This window comes from Podarcis bocagei (assembly GCF_964188305.1).
Source record: "Podarcis bocagei genome assembly, chromosome: 8".
NCBI classification, from domain to species: Eukaryota; Metazoa; Chordata; class Lepidosauria; order Squamata; family Lacertidae; genus Podarcis; species Podarcis bocagei.
Window position 1 is genome coordinate 665313 of NC_138133.1, and position 15252 is coordinate 680564.

A 15252-nucleotide genomic window follows, 5' to 3' on the forward strand; every position below is an offset into this window, starting at 1 on the left:
TAGACGTAGAGTTGCAGACAGCAGCGTGAGAATGGAAACTGTAATTCAATAAAGACTTTTACTTAATGACCGCTGGCTAGCGTGATCCTCTGTGAGCTAGGATCTTGAAGCAGCTCTGACAGTAGGCTCCGTCTCTACATTGTGGGCATCTGCAGCCTCGAGGAGGGGAGAGAAACAGGCGCCCACTAGCGAGCTCACGAACGGCAGGAGACATGACGGCTGAGCAGCAGATAGAGGACCTCAGAAAAGCAGTGGCACAACTGAACGCCGAGGTTCTCGCATCCAGGAAGAGAGAGGACGAGGCAGCTGCCGCCTGCAGGGATCTCCAGGTCAGGTTAGACGTACTGGCAAAGCAACCACCCCGGCAGGAGGGAATTGGGTTGGCGAGACGGACAGGCGGGCTGCTCTCTCACTTCGATGGGAACCTGCAACAGTATCCCAACTTTAGAGCCGACGTACTGTGCGCACTGCAACTGTTGCATAAAGACTTTAGAGATGAACAGGAGAGAGTGGGGTTCATCATGTCCCATCTGCATGGGGAGGCGAAAGCATGGTTGCGCAATTTATGGAGAGATAACGATCCGGCGCTCCAGAATGCGGATGCCTTTATTAAAGCGATGGATGGGTGTTTCTTATCAAGTATTGACATTGATCTTGCACGGAAGGAGGTGCATGGGCTGAGACAAGGGAGGGCCAGCGTCAGACAGTATCATGCCCGCTTTTTCGCCTTGGTCAGCGCCCTGGAATGGGACAGAGATTCGGCTCCTGTAAGAGACCTCTTTTGGGAGGGACTGCACAACTCGATTAAAGATGAGATAGCGAGGGGGGAGAGACCCCGAACCACCCAGGAGGTCGTTCAGAGGGCACTGGCCGTGGGGGTGAGGCTGGAAGGACGTCCGTGGAGCAAGGACGAAGGACGTGGAGGGCGCGAACCAGCCGGGGGCCCCTCCTTCTTTCCCAGAGAAGCAGCGCGGGCGCAATCCACGCCTCCGCCAGGAGGAGGAGCCGAACCTATGGAGGTTGGAGGTGCAAGGGCTCAGTCAGCAACCAGAGCCCTAGCACCGGCAGCAGTGAAGGCGAAGCCTCCTAGAGGGACCAGGAAGTGTTACGTCTGTGAGCAGCCAGGGCATATGGCGAGAGAGTGTCCCCAGAGGCCCCACAAGCTTACTGCAGCCTCAGCAATGGTGACTGCAGCAACGCAGCAGGGAGGACCACAGCAGGGAAACGACGATGTCTGGCTGGAGGAAGAGGCACTGGGGCCCAGCCAGACGTGTTAGTGACGCAGTCCCCAGAAATTTTACAGCCAGTGAACCCCCTCCCGCCCAAACCAGTAGTGAGGCTCACAGCATCTCTCCAGCTGCCCAATGGAATCACCATGGACGTGCCAATCACCATCGACTCCGGCAGCAACGCGGACTTTATAGGGCAGGAATTTGTCGACAGGCACGCTGTGCAGTTGCTGCCGGCCACACTGCCCCTGCAGGTTGTCACGGTGGATGGCAGGGAGCTGCTAGGGGGGCAAGTGGTGAAGCAGACGCCACCAATGGTGATGCGACTTGGGAATCACAGGGAAGTCATCAGCTTCAACGTCACTCAACTGTCTGACACGCCCATTGTATTGGGTATGAGTTGGCTGGACAAGCACAGCCCAACGATGGCTTGGTTCCAGAGGCAGTTGGTCTTCGGCTCTTCCTTTTGTGCTGAACACTGCATCGTACCCAGGCAGGAAGGAGAGGAAGAGGAGTCACAGCTGCTGATAGGCACGCTGCAAGCGATTCCCCACAAGTACGCAGAATTTCTGGAAGTTTTCTGCGAGAAGGAGGCGGACAAGCTACCCCCTCACAGACCATATGACTGCAAAATTGACCTGCTGCCGGGGGCGGCGCTGCCTAAAGGGAAGCTGTATTCCATGTCTGAGGACGAACTGCAGGAACTCAAAGACTTCATCGATCATAATTTGGAGCGCGGTTTCATCCGGGAGTCTAAGGCAGTGGGGGGCAGTCCTGTATTCTTTGTTAAGAAGCGAGACACGCCCCAAAAAAGACTCGTAGTGGATTACAGGATTTTGAACAGTGTGACCAAGCCGTCGGACTTCCCCATGCCCCGCATCGACGACCTCCTGGCGAAGGTACGGAAGGGAAAGGTGTTCACCAAGTTGGACCTGCGGGGGGCGTACAACCTCATTCGCATGCGGGAAGGTGATGAGTGGAAGACAGCCATGTTCACGCCACTGGGTACCTACGAATACAGAGTTATGCCTTTTGGACTGCAAAATGGCGCTCACGTTTTTCAAGCATTTATGCATCACGTGTTGGCGGGACTGCTCTACAAGACGTGCGTCTGTTTCTTGGATGACATCCTGATCTTTTCGGAGTCGCAGCAAGAACATGACAAGCACGTCAAGGAAGTGCTGGGCAGGCTAAAGCAACACAGGCTCTACGCCAAGCTGGAGAAGTGCCAATTTGACGTGCCGGAGGTGGATTTTCTGGGCTACAAGCTGTCTGCCAAGGGGCTCGCCATGGACAGCGCCAAGGTTCGAGCAGTGTTGGATTGGAAGAGCCCACGCAACCGGAAGGAGGTCCAACGGTTTGTCGGCTTTGCGAACTTCTATCGCAAGTTTATCAAGGGCTTCGCGATGCAGACGGCGGCCATCACTGACACTCTTAGCTCCAAGAAGAAGAAGTTCATCTGGACTGAGCAGGCGGAGCAGTCCTTTCAGGCCCTCAAGCGTCTCTTCGCGTCGGAAGAGCAGTTGCTTCATGTCAACCCCAGCAGGCCGATGAGGGTGGAGACAGACGCTTCGGACAGAGCAGTGGGGGCGGTCCTGCTGCAGAAGGACCCGCGGGGCGTGTGGCGGCCGGGAGCGTTTTACTCCAGGAAGCTCAGCAAGTCCGAGCAGAACTACACCATCTGGGACAGGGAGTTGCTGGCCATTCATGCAGCGTTCAAGGCGTGGAGGCACTTTCTGATCGGTGCCAAGCACACGGTGCAGGTTTGCACGGACCACAAGAATCTGGAACACTGGCGCACAGCACAGTTCCTGAACCAGAGGCAGATACGTTGGGCTGAGTTCTTTGCGGACTTCGACTTCCGAATAGAGTATGTCCCGGGGGACACCAACATCATGGCAGACACTCTCTCCCGCAAGCCACAGTATCTGGAGGACGCGACACCAGCGGCCGCCATGCACATCTTTGCACCGACAGTGTGGGCGTGCGCCGCGGCGACCGTGGACCTAGAGGCGGTGCGGCGAGCGTTGCAGGGGGACTCCTTCGCACAAACGAAGATGGCAGAGGTGCGAGGGGGCAAGGCAGCGGCCGACGGTTTCCAGCTACGAGATGGCTTGCTCATCCGTAAAGGGGCCATCTACGTGCCGGGTGACGAACTTCGAGCCAAGGTGCTACAGCAGCTGCACGACGCACCCACTGCCGGGCACTTTGGCAAGGAGAAGACGGTGGAATTAGTAGCCAGGGATTTCTGGTGGCCTGGAATGAGAGGGGAGGTCGCAGACTACGTAGCGAGGTGTGACACCTGCCAGAGGGCAAAGCCGGTGCACAAACCGCCGGCTGGACTGTTGGAGCCGCTGCAAACTCCGGTCGAACCTTGGGAAAGGGTGGCTCTGGACTTTGTCACGGATCTGCCCAGCTCAAGGGGCAAGACGGCAGTGTTGGTGGTGGTGGACCTGTTCTCCAAGATGGCGCATTTCATTCCGTGTGCTAAGGTGGCCACGGCGGAGCAAACCGCCAAACTGTTCATAGACCACGTGTTCAAGGTTCACGGTCTGCCACGGTCTATTCTGTCCGACCGCGGGCGGCAGTTCATCTCGAACTTCTGGCAGAAACTGATGGGCTTCCTGAACGTCAAGATCAATCTGGCGTCGGCGAGACACCCGCAGACCAACGGGCAAGCGGAGCGAGCCAATGCCATCATGCAGCAGTACCTGAGATGTTATGCAAACCAACAGCCTGCGACGTGGGTGGATTACCTGCCGCTTGCAGAGTTTGCCTACAACAACACGAAGCACGTATCCACGGGCGTCACGCCGTTCTTCGCCAACAACGGGCGGCACCCTAGAACCTTTCCGGGACTGGAATGCAGGGGAGAAGAGGAGCCGCAGTCAGCAGATGCGTTCGCGTCGGAGCTGCAGGAAGTCCACGATCAGCTGCGGCGCCACCTGGAGCTGGCTAAACACGCATACAAGGTACAAGCGGACAAACACAGAAGGGTTGGCGAAGAGCTCCACGTGGGAGACTGGGTCTGGTTAGCAGCCCACGCAGTGCCGGCCAGGTCGTTGGCCAAGAAGAAACTAGGGCATAAACAACTGGGGCCCTACCAAGTCGAAGAGCAGGTCAACCCGGTGGCTTTCAGGCTGGCGCTTCCGGAGGGTTCCAGAATGCATCCGGTGTTCCACAGATCGGTGCTCACTCCCTACAAGGCACCGCACAGGTTCCAGGAACCCGGAACGGCGCCGAGTCCGCTCAGAGAAGGAACGGGGCACGCGGGAGTGGCACAGGAGGAGCGCATCAACGAAGTCACGGAGATTTTGGACTCCAGATGGGGGGAAGAGGGAGTAGAATACTTTCTCGCCAGGGAGGGCACCCCGGCCAGTGCGAACAGCTGGGTGCCGGGCTACGCTTTAGACGAACCTCTGCTCAAAGACGAGTTTCATGCCCTCTTCCCACATAGACCGATGCCAGCAGACTTTTTCGACGACTGGCTTTTCACGCCCACGCTTTCGGACAGCACGTTCAGGGGGTTCGACTCGGACGAGGAACCAACACGAGACGTCCGTTCCCCGGAGGGGTCACCCTCGGGATCTGTCTCAGAACCCTCGTATTGGTGGGACGATAGGCCGGAGGAGCAGTTCCGCAGGAAGTGGCTGGACTGTTCCGGCCGAGCAACGCCGCCTGGAGGTAGTGCGGGAGAGACGGACATGGACATTTTCGGGGACGACCCTGGTTTCGAGCACGGCGGCACAGAGATGGAAGAGGAGGTGACTGTCGTCAACGAGAGCAGAGAGGAAGACCTGGAAGAGTTCCGCTGGAGGCCTGCCACGGGAAGCGACCGATATCCGACGTTCGTCCCTTTGCAACAGCAGCCCCCAGTTCCAGCACCGGAAGGAGGGGAGGGGGGACTGGGGGGCTTCGAGGGGGGGATGGATGTCAGGGGTTTAGGTGCAGAGGCACGGGCAAGGGAGGAAACAGAGAGCGAAGGGGAGGAGACAGAGGAAAGGATGAGTGATGACGACGACCCGAGATCTCCCAGTCTTTCCAGTGAATCAGAGGATTCACAGAAAGGAGCACCAGTGGCCAGGGCAAGGGGGGAGTCTAGGGAGGCACCCCAGGAAGATAGAGCCAGAGGAGACTCAGAGGGGAGCAGCTGGAAATCGGGACCAGCGTCACCGCCAGGAAGCAGGGAAGAGGAAAGGAGCCAGGGGGGAAGCGCTGGCAGCTCACCACAGGAGGGAGGGCATGAGTCAGGAGTGGCCACACCTCCATCGGGGAGCGAAGAAACGGTTAAGAGGAAAGTGGAAGGTTGGGCGCGCGCGCCAAGTTCAAATGCAGAGGAAGGCGGCGCAGTGAGCAGCCCCGAAAGGGAACCGGGTCCTAAAGCCCGGCGCAAGGAGGCAGAAGGGTCCGGGTCAGCGTCAGAAGAATCCCGGAAGGAAGAAGCCCCGGGGGGTAGAGGGACCCAGAGGAGGACAGTCAGGAGGAAAAGGTGGAGCAAGGCGAGGATATTAAGTTGGTGCGCACGGGGCGGAGACTCAGACGGAGCCTCGCCGATCTAGCTAGTAGACGTAGAGTTGCAGACAGCAGCGTGAGAATGGAAACTGTAATTCAATAAAGACTTTTACTTAATGACCGCTGGCTAGCGTGATCCTCTGTGAGCTAGGATCTTGAAGCAGCTCTGACACATACTTTTAAAAAAAATCTGGTGAATTCATCAATCAAGTGCCATCGATCACAAGAGCTTTTAGGCAGAAATACATTTACATAGATTACCTACCTTACCAATTGCAGGGGCCAACACTGCATACACACGCTCCTTTCTATAGCTAAAGATGTTTTGGAAGCCTGAGTACTGAGTATCCATGGAAATTAACTAGGTAGGGTTTTCTCTTGTGTGTTTGTTTCTTTGTGGCTGATTAGCTGTTCTCCCTGTGCAAAGGTCAGAGGGGGCAGGGTTTCTGTTGAGGAAGGTGATTAGCTGTGGGAGGAGCTTATCAGAGCCAGCAGGGAAGCAGTTGAAGAAGGAGCAAAAAGGGTGTTCTCTTGTGTGTTTGTGTTTCTTTGTGGCTGATTAGCTGTTCTCCCTGTGCAAAGGTCAGAGGGGGCAGGGTTTCTGTTGAGGAAGGTGATTAGCTGTGGGAGGAGCTTATCAGAGCCAGCAGGGAAGCAGTTGAAGAAGGAGCAAAAAGGGTTTTCTCTTGTGTGTTTGTGTTTCTTTGTGGCTGATTAGCTGTTCTCCCTGTGCAAAGGTCAGAGGAGGCAGGGTTTCTGTTGAGGAAGGTGATTAGCTGTGGGAGGAGCTTATCAGAGGTAGCAGGGCAGCTCCATCTTTTAGATTTAGGGGAGATAGTGTCAAACGTTTGTTGGGGGAGACATAGGGTTTTTTTGTGGGGGGAGTTATTTGTCCTGTCTTCACGCTTTTTATGATGGAGGACCGCTGTAGCCACCCCCAACGGCACATTCTCAAGATGGAGGGGGAGGGAACAGCTGCTGTCGCCTGCGGTTCCTGCGCAATGTTTGCCATCTTGCCAAAGGTTGCAGGCAGCTTTACCTGCAGCAATTGCATGTTGATTGCACTCTTAAAAGACAAAGTCCAGCAACTGGAGGAACGTGTAGCTACGCTTCAAAGAATTAGAGAGCTGGAGCTCTTCTTGGAAGCAACAGACCACACCGTCTCCATCAAAGAGGAGACAGGGGACTCCCCTGAGAAGGAGGCTAGTTCACCAACACAGGAGCCAGATATATGGAGAAACGTGACTCAAAGAAGTAGGAGATCCAGGGTTCGCTCTGATTGTTTAGAAATACACAATCGCTTTGAGGTCCTCTCCCCTAGCATGGAAGACGAAGAGCAGACTCCATTTGAGGATCTCTCCCTCATTTCAGTCGATCAGGTAAATGAAGACGAGCAGCAAAGTCAGTCCTCAGGGAATGTGCAGGCGACCTTGGAACGGACAGCTCATGGAAGAACCCCGACCAAACCTAAGAGGAGGCGTGTAGTGGTGATAGGGGATTCCATACTGAGGGGAACAGAAGCAGTGATCTGTGGGCCTGACAAGATGTCTCGGGAAGTGTGCTGTCTCCCCGGGGCTAAGATCCAAGATGTAACTGAACGACTGCAAGGAATCATAAAACCCACTGACAAATACCCCTTCCTCTTGGTTCATGTGGGAACCAATGACACTGCAAGCAATAGCCTCCAGAAGATCAAAAGAGACTACGAGGCTCTCGGCAGGAAATTGAAGCAACTAAATGCACAAATTGTCATCTCATCTCTCCTCCCAGTTGAACGACGTGGCCCAGGGAGAGAGGGAAAAATAGTGGAAGTGAACAGCTGGCTTCGCAGATGGTGTAAACAGGAACGGTTTGGATTCTTAGATCACGGACTGCAGTTTCTTGAAGATGGACTTCTGGCAAGCGATGGGCTGCACCTCACAACGGTTGGGAGAAATGTTTTTGCCAAAAATCTCAGAAACCTCATCAGGAGGGCTTTAAACTGACCAATGTGGGGGAGGGAGACAGTGCTCCTGAAGGTAGGAGCCTATCAATTGATGAAGATGATCATCCAAATGTCATAGACCAAATGGAGCAAACAGCACGCAGACCTAGTGGTGGGAGGAAAAAATCCTTAAATAAGAGACACGGGGGAATGATTAATGGACTTCAATGTCTGTACACTAATGCGCAAAGCATGGGAAATAAACAAGATGAGCTTGAGCTCTTGGTACAGCAAACTAAATATGACATAATAGGCATCACTGAAACCTGGTGGGATAAGTCCCATGATTGGAATGTAATAATTGGGGGATACAATCTATTTCAGAGAAACAGACCAGACAAGAAAGGAGGAGGAGTGGCGTTATATGTCAGGGATGTGTATACCTGTGAAGAGATCCAAGATTCAGAACCTCAAAGCCAAAGTGAGAGCATTTGGGTCAAAATTAAGGGAGAGAAGAATAACAGGGACCTCATTGTGGGAGTTTACTATAGATCCCCAAACCAAACGGAGGACATAGATGATGCCTTGCTGGAACAGATGGCCAAGCATGCAAAAGGAAGGGAGATAGTAGTAATGGGGGACTTCAATTACCCGGATATTTGTTGGATGTCAAACTCAGCCAAGAGCATAAGGTCAAACAGATTCCTCACTGGCCTTGCAGACAACTTCATTGTCCAGAAAGTGGGAGAAGCAACAAGAGGAACATCCATTTTAGATCTGGTCCTAACCAATGTTGATGATCTGGTTAGTGGGGTAGAAGTGGAAGGATCATTAGGCGCGAGTGATCATGCTCTTCTGAAGTTTACTATACAACGGAAAGGAGCAGCCAAGCATACTAGGACTCAATTTCTTGACTTTAAGAAAGCTGACTTCATAAAACTTAGGGAAGTGCTGGGTGGGATCCCATGGACAGTAATACTAAAAGGAAAGGGAGTTCATGATGGCTGGGAGTTTGTTAAGAGGGAGCTAGTAAAAGCACAACATCAGGCAATACCAATGAGACGGAAACATGAAAGGTGCCAAAAGAAGCCAGGGTGGCTATCTAAAGAACTTTTAACTGAGTTAAGATTAAAAAAGGATGTGTACAAAAAATGGAAAAGGGGGGAAACCACCAAAGAGGAATTCAAACAAATAGCCAGCACGTGTAGACACAAAGTCAGAAAAGCTAAAGCACAGAATGAACTCAGGCTTGCTAGAGAGGTTAAAAGCAACAAAAAAGGCTTCTATGGGTATGTTCGTAGCAAAAGGAAGAACAAAGAAACAGTGGGGTCACTCAGAGGAGAAGATGGTGAAATGCAAACAGGGGACACAGAAAGGGCTGAACTTCTCAATGCCTTCTTTGCCTCAGTCTTCTCCGATAAGGAAAACAATGCCCGACCTGAAGAATTTGGAGCAAATGATTCAGCAAAGGAAACACAGCCCAGAATAACTAAGGAGATAGTACAAGAATACTTGGCCAGTTTAGATGTATTCAAGTCTCCAGGGCCAGATGAACTGCATCCAAGAGTATTAAAAGAACTGGCAGATGTGATCTCAGAACCACTGGCAATCATCTTTGAGAATTCCTGGAGAACAGGCGAAGTCCCGGCAGACTGGAGGAGGGCAAATGTTGTCCCTATTTTCAAAAAGGGGAAAAGAGAGGACCCAAATAATTACCGCCCAGTCAGTCTGACATCAATACCAGGGAAGATTCTGGAGCAGATCATTAAGCAAACAGTCTGTGCGCACCTAGAAAGGAATGCTGTGATCACCAATAGTCAGCATGGATTTCTGAAAAATAAGTCATGTCAGACTAACCTGATCTCGTTTTTTGACAGAATTACAAGCCTGGTAGATGAAGGGAATGCAGTGGATGTAGCCTACCTTGATTTCAGCAAGGCATTTGACAAGGTGCCCCATGATATTCTTGTAAAGAAACTGGTAAAATGTGGTCTTGACTATGCTACCACTCAGTGGATTTGTAACTGGCTGACTGACCGATCCCAAAGAGTGCTCATCAATGGTTCCTCTTCATCCTGGAGAAGAGTGACTAGTGGGGTGCCACAGGGTTCTGTCTTGGGCCCGGTCTTATTCAACATCTTTATCAACGACTTGGATGATGGACTCAAGGGCATCCTGATCAAATTTGCAGATGACACCAAACTGGGAGGGGTGGCTAACACCCCAGAGGACAGGATCACACTTCAAAACGACCTTGACAGATTAGAGAACTGGGCCAAAACAAACAAGATGGATTTTAACAGGGAGAAATGTAAAGTATTGCACTTGGGCAAAAAAAATGAGAGGCACAAATACAAGATGGGGGACACCTGGCTTGAGAGCAGTACATGTGAAAAGGATCTAGGAGTCTTGGTTGACCACAAACTTGACATGAGCCAACAGTGTGACGCGGCAGCTAAAAAAGCCAATGCAATTCTGGGCTGCATCAATAGGAGTATAGCATCTAGATCAAGGGAAGTAATAGTGCCACTGTATTCTGCTCTGGTCAGACCTCACCTGGAGTACTGTGTCCAGTTCTGGGCACCACAGTTCAAGAAGGACACTGACAAACTGGAACGTGTCCAGAGGAGGGCAACCAAAATGGTCAAAGGCCTGGAAACGATGCCTTATGAGGAACGGCTAAGGGAGCTGGGCATGTTTAGCCTGGAGAAGAGGAGGTTAAGGGGTGATATGATAGCCATGTTCAAATATATAAAAGGATGTCACATAGAGGAGGGAGAAAGGTTGTTTTCTGCTGCTCAAGAGAAGCGGACACGGAGCAATGGATTCAAACTACAAGAAAGAAGATTCCACCTAAACATTCGGAAGAACTTCCTGACAGTAAGAGCTGTTCGACAGTGGAATTTGCTGCCAAGGAGTGTGGTGGAGTCTCCAACTTTGGAGGTCTTTAAGCAGAGGCTTGACAACCATATGTCAGGAGTGCTCTGATGGTGTTTCCTGCTTGGCAGGGGGTTGGACTCGATGGCCCTTGTGGTCTCTTCCAACTCTATGATTCTATGATTCTATGATTCTATGGTAAAGTCCCATTCTCAGAACCAGATGCCCCTGGGACAAGGCAGAGAACCCCAAGAGTCCCTGCCTGTAACTACAAACGAAATGGATGTATAGGACACATGATCTGCATTACAGCCTTCCTTTTATTTCACACCAGTTAACTATCATGGCATCACCTATCACAGGGAAGGGAAGAAGTTTGAACCACCCAGTTCAAGTTGGTTGCTGAGATTCCTGCAAAGTATGTGGAACTGAATAGGCCTTCACAGAACAGCAATTAGGGAGTGGGGCTGGTTGAATTTTCAGGAGGGTTAGGGGAATGAAACCTGGAAGAATGTGAACTCAGGGTGTATGGGAACATCATAGGAAAAAGTAAAAAGTAAAAATGAACAATGTTTAGATTTAGCTTATCACCAAACGTATGATTTGTACAGTTCTGTTAGCTGAGTACATGTGGTGAACAATCCAAAGCCATACGGGTTTTTTCGGATCATGTCACCCTCTAGTTAATCCTCCAGACTGTGATATTTAATAGGTTTTCATGTCAGGATGATTGACTGTGTAAAAGAAATCCTCAGCATTGTGATTCCAGTGTGAGATTACAAGAGGACATAACGGTGCAATATAAGCATGTCTCAAACAGATGCTTGGAAGTGTAGTGCCTGGGGCACCTAGCCATTTTCAAGAACAGTTATGCATTTACAAGATCCATCAATCATTTGCTGCTGGAAATAATAAGAAAGGTGATGGCTTGAATAATGTTTTTATATAGAACAATAACAAATGAGGTTGCATTTATTTTATGTCTTTACCAAATGACCTCAACTATGAAACAGAAGCCTCAAAAAGCTCTTTATTTTTCCTGTATAAACAATTCTCATAAATAAGTGAGTATCTTTAACACCCCTGTAGAAAAGCTTTGTTTTCATGTCTGACCCGATCTGTTATCTGCCAAGATTATGTCAGAGGATGTGTCGCTCTGCATCTAGCTTGAGGGTTTGTTGCCCTGCTAGGCTGAATTGTCCAGCTGGACTGCGGAGCCACAAAGGTTTGGGGCAGGGCTGGGGGGGTTTCTTTTTCCAGCTACCATAACCTTAATCGCATAGTGCTCCACAGGAGAACAAAACTGTTTGGTTTCAGAAATTTCATTGTTTAAAACTATCCTTAAACAGCTTTCAACTGGGAAGACGACTTTTTCTGTAATTTTGCTGAATAGCTCAAGATAATTCGCTAGTAAGCACAAATGATTAAAATGATTTTTAAAAAGTTCCTATCAAAATTATTCATGTAGGTTGTTAAATTATTTTTGTAGTCCTACAAGTGGGACCCCATTAAGAATGAACCAAATGGCTGATTTTAGTCCTTGACCATCCCTTCTTAACTTCTGCAAGAAATCTGTCACTGCTGGAATAGATGACCCTCTACAATTCTATGATTATGCAATTCTCAGTCTGTTGTCTGATTCTTTGTGAAGTCAGGTGAGAAAGCCTTCACAGCCTAATTCCTATACTTCTAATTTTTCTGTTCAGGATGGGATTTTAAACTTTATTCAGGCCCATATTTTAAATGTATGTTCAACCCTCATACATGGGCCCTGGAGGAATAAATTGCAATTAATATATCCTCTGGAACGTGTCCAGAGGAGGGCAACCAAAATGGTCAAAGGCCTGGAAACGATGCCTTATGAGGAACGGCTAAGGGAGCTGGGCATGTTTAGCCTGGAGAAGAGGAGGTTAAGGGGTGATATGATAGCCATGTTCAAATATATAAAAGGATGTCACATAGAGGAGGGAGAAAGGTTGTTTTCTGCTGCTCCAGAGAAGCGGACACGGAGCAATGGATCCAAACTACAAGAAAGAAGATTCCACCTAAACATTAGGAAGAACTTCCTGACAGTAAGAGCTGTTCAACAGTGGAATTTGCTGCCAAGGAGTGTGGTGGAGTCTCCTACTTTGGAGGTCTTTAAGCAGAGGCTTGACAACCATATGTCAGGAGTGCTCTGATGGTGTTTCCTGCTTGGCAGGGGGTTGGACTCGATGGCCCTTGTGGTCTCTTCCAACTCTATGATTCTATGATTCTATGATTCTATGATTCTCTCCTGCCTATTAAATCCCATCCCACAGTTAGAGAGGTGGACCTTTGGGTGACAAGGAAATCAAAGGTGTGCTAAACAAGAGAAGGAGATGGCAGAGAAGCTGAATGAATCACTTGCATCTATCTTCATAGAAAAGCCTATAGCACAGATCTCTGTGCCTGAATAAACTTTCAGTCTGAGGAACAAATAGTGGTTACAAGAGACAAAGTTCTAGATCTTATTGAGAGAGAAAAACCTTTAAAAATCTGCAAGTCTGGATGTTATCCACCCAAGAGATCTTAAATGACTCAAACGTGAAATTGCTGTCAAAATATTTTTTTTAAAACTGAAATGTATGTATGTATGTATGGGACGCGGGTGGCGCTGTGTGTTAAACCAGAGAGCCTAGGACTTGCTGATCAGAAGGTTGGCGGTTTGAATCCCAGCGACGGGGTGAGCTCCCATTGCTCAGTCCCTGCTCCTGCCAACCTAGCACAACCTAGTCAAAAAAGTGCAAGTAGATAAATAGGTACTGCTCTGGTGGGAAGGTAAACGGCATTTCCGTGCACTGCTCTGGTTCGCCAGAAGCGGCTTATTCATGCTGACCACATGACCCGGAAGTTGTACACCGGCTCCCTCAGCCATTAAAGCGAGATGAGCGCTGCAACCCCAGTGGCAGCCACGACTGGACCTAATGGTCAGGGGTCCCTTTAACTTTATGTATTGTATGTAGAGAGAGAGAGAGGGAGAGAGAAAAATTGCTGACCTTCTCACAAAAATATTTAACTTGTCTCTAAGATCAGCCTCTGTACCTGAAGACTAGTTAGTGGCCAGGGTAATACCATTTTTAAAAAAGGATCCAGGCTGGATCGAGGGAACTACAGGCTGGTTACATTAAAACTGGTGAAAAGCATTGTTAAAGATAGGATTACCAAGAATACAGATGAAAGTCCTGCTGAAGATGAACAAACTGGCTTTGGCAAGGGTTAGTCCTGTCTCACTAACTTACTACTACTACTACTACTACTACTACTAAATTTTTATTATACCCCGCCCTCCCCGGCCAGAGCCGGGCTCAGGGCGGCTAACACCAATAAAATTACAATAAAACATAATGGGGGGAACCCAGTTTATTAAAATACGGGTTAAAATACCATTTAAAATGCAGCCTCATTTTAATAGTAGCCCATAAATCAAAACCATAAGGGGAGGGAAACATAAGGGTCAGACCGAGTCCAAACCAAAGGCCAGGTGGAACAGCTCTGTCTTGCAGGCCCTGCGGAAAGATGTCAAGTCCCGCAGGGCCCTAGTCTCTTGTGACATAGTGGGGCCAGTATTGAAAAGGCCCTGGTCCTAGCTGAGACCAATCTAACCACCTTGCGGCTTGGGACCTCCAAAGTGTTGTTATTTGTGGACCTTAAGGTCCTCCGCGGGGCATACCAGGAGAGGCGGTCCTGTAGGTACGAGGGTCCTAGGCCGCATAGGTCATAGTGGACAGCTTTCAACCCAGTGTATGGCAGCTGTGAAAGATGCAAATTCCATGCAAATGATCATTGGAAAGGGAACTGAAAAGAAATCTACCAGTATCATAAGGCCATTATACAAATCTATGGCATTACTGTACCTGGACAGTTCTGGTCACTTCACCTGAAAAAAGGATATTGTAGAGTTGGAAAAGTTCAGAAACTGGCAATCAAAATTATCAAGGGGATGGAGCACCTCCCTTAGGAGGAAAGGATACAACATTTGGGGCTCTTTAACTTAGAGAAAAGGTTTAAGGAGTAAGGAGAGAAATGACAGAGGTCTATAAAGTTACGCATGGCAGGCATAACACTATAACCCATGGACCATCCAGTGAAGCTGAATGTCAGAAGATTCAGGACAGAGAAAGGAAAGGACTTCTTCACATGTGGCATTATCAGAGGTGCCAATTTGCGGGTGAGATTGAGGGGGCAGATGTTGCGCGTGTGACATCATGACATTAAGTCAGCATATGCTTCAACGTTGGTCCAACATTTCTTGCCCTCTCGCCCGCCCAACACCACTGATGCCTCTGCACATCTCATACCCCCATATCCAAACCACAACGCTACGGCCACAGCCACTTGGTCTCTTGCACTGCCCCCCCATACCTGCCAACATTCTTACCGGGGCATGATGCTGAGCGTGGAGGGGACGGGGAGGAGCTGCTCTCCAGCACACCAGGGAATAGTAGAGGCCGCTTCCTCAGATCTGGCCCACCACTGCCAGGCCACAGCTCCACTCCCAACTGACTCAGGACTGACTCAGGTGTGGGGGGGGAGTGGCTAAGAGAAGGAGTGCTGGCACCGATGCCACGCTTCTTCTCTGCTGGGCTCCGGTGCATAAGGGGGGCGAGGACAACCCCTGAGGGGAGAGTATCCTTGTAGCAGCCAGTGATGTACTTCAAGTAGCTTGTGCCTCAAAGTGCACTTCCAGAG

The 15252-nt window shown here is 50.1% G+C and overlaps 1 protein-coding gene across 1 annotated transcript in view; it reads right to left on the reverse strand.

The window, feature by feature from the left end:
* OLFM4 (olfactomedin 4) overlaps window positions 1-15252 on the reverse strand; it is a 55756-nt gene that overhangs the window by 11701 nt on the left and 28803 nt on the right. The gene's annotated exons all lie outside the window — the stretch shown is intronic.